The sequence below is a fragment of the Phoca vitulina genome, unplaced genomic scaffold (genome assembly GCF_004348235.1).
Source record: "Phoca vitulina isolate PV1807 unplaced genomic scaffold, GSC_HSeal_1.0 scaffold58, whole genome shotgun sequence".
In the NCBI taxonomy this organism is placed as follows: Eukaryota; Metazoa; Chordata; class Mammalia; order Carnivora; family Phocidae; genus Phoca; species Phoca vitulina.
In genome coordinates, this window is record NW_022589761.1 from 1,415,666 (window position 1) to 1,420,963 (window position 5,298).

The window sequence follows — 5,298 nt, forward strand, 5'->3', positions numbered from 1 at the left end:
CCCCCCCCCCCCCCCCCCCCCCCCCGCCCTGTGTGCCGTGTGACCTGGCTGACCCAAGCCTTGGGCGGGGGCGTCAGGCCACCGCATCCTGCCGATCCACCGGATGTGGAGAGCTTCAGCCACACCTGTGTCACACCATGTGTCCCCTGCCTGCCTGCCTGGAGCAGTGCTGGGCAGCTTTGCCAGGCTGCGGAGGAACGTGGGGGCGTGGCTCCCTGCGGGGCTGCCTTTGGCCTTTGTTCCTTGTCCATCAGGAGGCCGTGTATGCATAAGCACCCCTCCCAGATGGGTGGTATCTACCTTTGCTCCAAATGCGAGAATGTGTAGTCTTTTTCGAGTGTCTGCGGCAAGCTCAGCCCTATTCCAGAGGGAGGGGAGAGCCCCGGCTGCAGGAATTGAGTCCAGTTCTCAAGGAAAGCTTACCTGAAACAGTGAGGGTAATGACAGCAGGGAATGCGAGTGGCTGGGTCCCCGGAGCTCAGATAATTAGGGCATGATTGGAACAGTTGTGGGATGCATCCAGAAGGCTCTCTTAAAAATGTAAGTGGATCACTCTACCCTTTAATGGCTCCCACTTGCCCACACCCCCCATGAGGCTCTGTGAGATCTGGCCCCTCACCCTTGGGGCTCCCGTGAGTGGGGCCTTTCCCCACTCTTCTCCCCAGGGCCTTTGCACCTGCTGTTCTCCCTGCCTGGGGGGCCCTTGCTTGCCCCTCTGCCGGTCCAGTTAATCCCTTTCCTTCCTTCAGTGCCAGCTCAGGCGGTACTTCTTTCAAGACACATCCCTTGGGTCTCAGAGCAGCAAGCACTTCTTTGTAGCACATGCCACTGTTTTAAAGAAATAACTTATTATGTAGTTACTGTCCATGCCTTCATATCCAAATATGGGAAGATGCTCCAAGTGACACGAAGAGAACTGTTTTGGGGAGTCCTGCTTGCATATATAAACCTTCAAGGATATAGTTAAGTTAGTTTGATTCTTCCTCATAGCAGTTATTACATTGCAACAGGTATATGAGATTTCATGTTACACAAGAGAGAAGGTTCATTTAGGAATGCTTTCTTATTCTCTGCCAGGGGTCAACCATATCCAAACTCTCCAATGTCCCTCCACCCTCAGTGTCTCCCTGCCCAGGAGCTGTTTGCTCAGGCCCTACCCCCAGGGATCGGGGGGGGGGGGGGGGGGGGGGGCAGGGCTGTTTGAGTCCATGGGGGATGCTGGAAGGAGCTGTATGCAAAGCCATGAGTACTCTTGGCCACCCGTGTTTGCCATTAAATAACTACTTACCAGATTGCTTTTTTATGTGACCCTTAAAAGGCTGCTTTCTAATGACATCCAGTCCCTATAATATGGAGATCGCCCACCCCTCCCCAAGAATGATTATTATTGTTCTGTTTATTTTCTTTGCCTTTTTTTTTTCTTTTTTTTTTTATGGATCCCAACAGGTGATCTCTAGGAGCATCCAAGATGCACATCGATTGAAGACCTGTAGGACTGATGTATCTTTCCTTGAAGTTCATGCAGAAAGGAATTGAGAGCAGAGCCGGCAACGTGACCACAGACTTTGCAAAGACTCATGCACAAGGCAGCTGCCCAGTTTTGAACGGACAATTCTGGAAAAACCCTCGCCTTCTATTCGGCCATTAATGGTCATTCTTATTGTTCCTGCTCTAGACTCTGTGCCTCACGAGGGCAGGGACCTCCTCAGTCTCTGTGCCTCACAGGGGACCTGGCTCTCTGCAAGTGCTCAAAACACAGTTGCGGAATCAAGGGATGAAGGGAAGGCACAATGTCTTGGAGCAGGAAGGGAAGTGGAGGGAGGTGTGGGTGCTGCTGCAGCACGGCGGGAGACGGGCTGTCAGGGGTGGAGCGGATGCTCTTTCAGGAGGCAGAGCAAGGCTCCCGGGCATTCCAGAGGTGAGATCGGGACACCTCACACGCAGAGACGCCGACCACAGACACGCACGCACACAAACTCAGACACACAGACATACAGAGAGAGATACAGACACACACACACAAAGACGTACAGACAGATACGGACACACACACACACGCACAAGAGCGCTCCGGCGGAAAAGCGATTCCAGGACGGAAGCCTCGAGAGGATGGGGGAGGGGAGGGACGGGAAGGTGGTGCCCTGCCTTTGGCCGCAGTTCCTGTCATAGGGCCTGACCAGGTAATGAGGGCAGACGAGGTGCTCTCCTGATAATTCCCTCCTTGTTAGACATTGTTGTTAGCTCTCTAATGTTTCCACTTAAGTAACAGCCACTGAGGTGTGGGGCTTCCTGGTGCTTAATGGCCCAGGGTGGCGCTGAGGGCCATTAATCCTGCTGGCCATTAATCCCGGGAGATGCCCAGGGTCATTACAGGCGACGTGGCTCTCACCCAGTGCTAATGCCAGCAGGGGTGTGTCCCCACTGCCAGCCCTGGGAATGGCCCTCTGCTGGGGTCCCGAGTCCCTGGGCGGTAGGTGTGCATCTTGTCTTTGCATGTGAGCATCTGTGTGTGTGCGTGATGCCCCCCTCCCACACACACAAGAAGGGGACCACAGTTCGAATGGGGACACGGGGACATGTGCATCTGGGTCCCTAAGCGCTGCCCTGGGGCAGAGGGCCTCTGGGGTGGTGGGGCTGCTGTGTTTGGAGGACCAGGGACAGCGAGTTAATTGGAGAAAGGTTCTGGGTGGCCCTGGCTCTTTCAAAGTGTCAGGTGGGGGGCTCAGTGTCCTGCCTTTAGCGAGGACGAGACAGCAGGGAGAAGGCACCCGACAGCACTAGGGCAGAGCTGCGGTTGACTTGCTCGGGAGAAGCCGGGTTAGCAGCAGCGTGCCTGCACCGCACTCCCGGCCTGTCCTTTTGTTGTCCCTGGCCACTCTCCTCTCAGCTCCTGGCCTCTGCTCTCCGTGGCCTCCGCTGCCCCATGGCCTCTATTGTCCCGTGGCCTCTGCTGCCCCATGGCCTCTATTGTCCTGTGGCCTCTGCTGCCCTGTGGCCTCTAGTGTCCCGTGGCCTCTATTGTCCCGTGGCCTCTGCTGCCCCGTGGCCTCTCCACACTTGGTCTTACGTTGATAGCACAACCTCCGGAGCCAGGCCTCCTGTGTTAGATCTTGGCTCTGCCAGGTCCTGGTTGCATGGCCCTGGGCGATTTACTTGCGTCCTCTAAACCTCGTTATTTTATCCATAAAATGAGGAAAACAACAAAACATCAGAGCTTCTCTGAGGCTTAACTATCCTAACGCCAGGAGAGCACGTGGGGCAGTGCCTGGAGCCCGGCAAGAGCTCCGTGGATGCCCCTCTTCCTCCTCTTCCTCCTCTTCCTCCTCCTCCTCCTCGGTTCCCATCTTCCCTTAGGCTCTCTGCTCACCTCCCGGCCTCCATCCCTGGACTGCGACACGCTCGTCGGGCGCCGTGTCTCCGCCTCCACAGAGAGGCTGTGCCCGGTTGTTGTCCGCCCTCTGGAAGCGAACCCCCAGTCGGCCGGAGCAGCCTGCCCTCTGACCCCTGCTGGCCTGACCCCTACAGGGGCTGTCTGTGGGTCGAGGGCCATCTGTGGCTTGGCAAAAGTGGGGCTTCGGGTGCAGGGCACGTGATCTAATGTAAGGCAGCCCCCTGGCCTGTCCTGTGCCCTGGGGGACCGCCCCCCCCGTTCACTGCCCAGGTGCCCACCACACGGGCAGGGCTTACAGTTGGCCGGGCCCCCCCAGGTCACTTCAGGGCCTGGCCAATGTCTAACCCACACTGCACAGATGTGGAGCTGGCAGCCAGGCGGCTTTCCAGCGCTGACCTCCTAACACCCCCACCGGGCCACACACCACGCGTTAACGCCTCTGTGAAAGGCAGACCTGCCCCTGCCACGAGGGTGAGTGGCAGTCTGGGACGAGGACACAGACACAGCTGATCTGGAGACTGGGACTCCAGACGGAGGAATCAGATTTGGCTCATTCTTTTCAGAATCCCTCAATGGGCCTGGCTTGTTTCTATCTTTGGTTTCAAAGACCCCCTCAAGGCTGACCCCACCAGGAAGCCACCCACGACCAAGGTGGTTCCCAGGGCCCCTAAGACAGCTTCGTCTGCCTGAGCCTGCACGCAGCTCACCCGGAGCGCAGCCCCGTCTCCCTCTGGGCTCAGGGACGGCTCTCAGTCAGGGTCCCTCTGCTCTGGGAGACTTCCCGGAAGACACGGGGAGCAGGGAGCAGTGTCCCCCACCCCAAGGGCTGGCGGTGGGAGTGACACGTGGGCAGGGGAGGGGAACACTCAGGGAATGCTGCCTGGCCCCACCCACCGAAGAACTGGTACGCAGAAAAATGTCACGGCTGCAGCACCAAAGTGTGGTATTATCAGCCCCATGCAACGGGCAAGTGGATTAAAATGCCATTAACACAGCAAATTAAGCTTACAGTGAAGTAAACAGAAATTAAATCAATAACCGGCACAGGGGGACAGCTGCCTTTCCCCAAGTGGCCTCCCAGGGACTGGGGCTGGTGGGTGCATGGGGGTGGGGGTGGGGGCTGGCTGCAGTGGGAAGGGTAAGCGGCGTGTGCGGGGACACCAGCTGTCCAGGTGCTGAACTGTAGGCGCTCATAGAGCCCAGGCCGAGACCTCTCACTCCATAGAAGCAGCTTTCCTGTGTCCACCCCAGGGGACTCCCGTGGTCTGCAAGCTTCTGGTGCTTATGAAAGCAATTCAGATAGGTTTGACCTGCTAAGCATCCATCCACTCTTCTTTTGACAATGGCATCTGGAATCTTCTTCAGGATTCAACCCTCTCCCAAACTCTCGGTTCATGCAGTTCTGGTAGTTTGACCCACTCTTTGGCTTAAGGCTGGCAACTTGCCCAGGCTTATCTCAGGAGAGAATCATTCGATTCAGGGATGCTTGGCTGACCCACGTTTGTGCCAAGAGGTAGTCCAAGGACTTTGTCTGGAACTTTCTGAAATACTGTCCTGTCATGAGGGGTTGCTGAGCTGATAGGAAGCAGATCTGAAACTGCAGGGGCCATCCTGACGCATGAGGAGAGCTGGGCTGGGAGTGGAGCCACATGGAGAACGAGCCGGCCTCCTGTGCCTGGATCCAGCCATGCCTGAAGCTATACCAGGTCTACCCCTTGGACTCTTCAGGAACCTGAACCTCTATACATTCCATCCTTTTATTTACAGTTTAAATTGGGATTTGTCATTTGCAACTAAAAGAATCCAACTTGAAAAATAAGGTTATTCCTTTTTTAAAAAGAAGATCAATTTGCCAAATACCTCTCAGGGACCCAAGCATGTGGTCAGATGGTAAGATGGATGGCGGT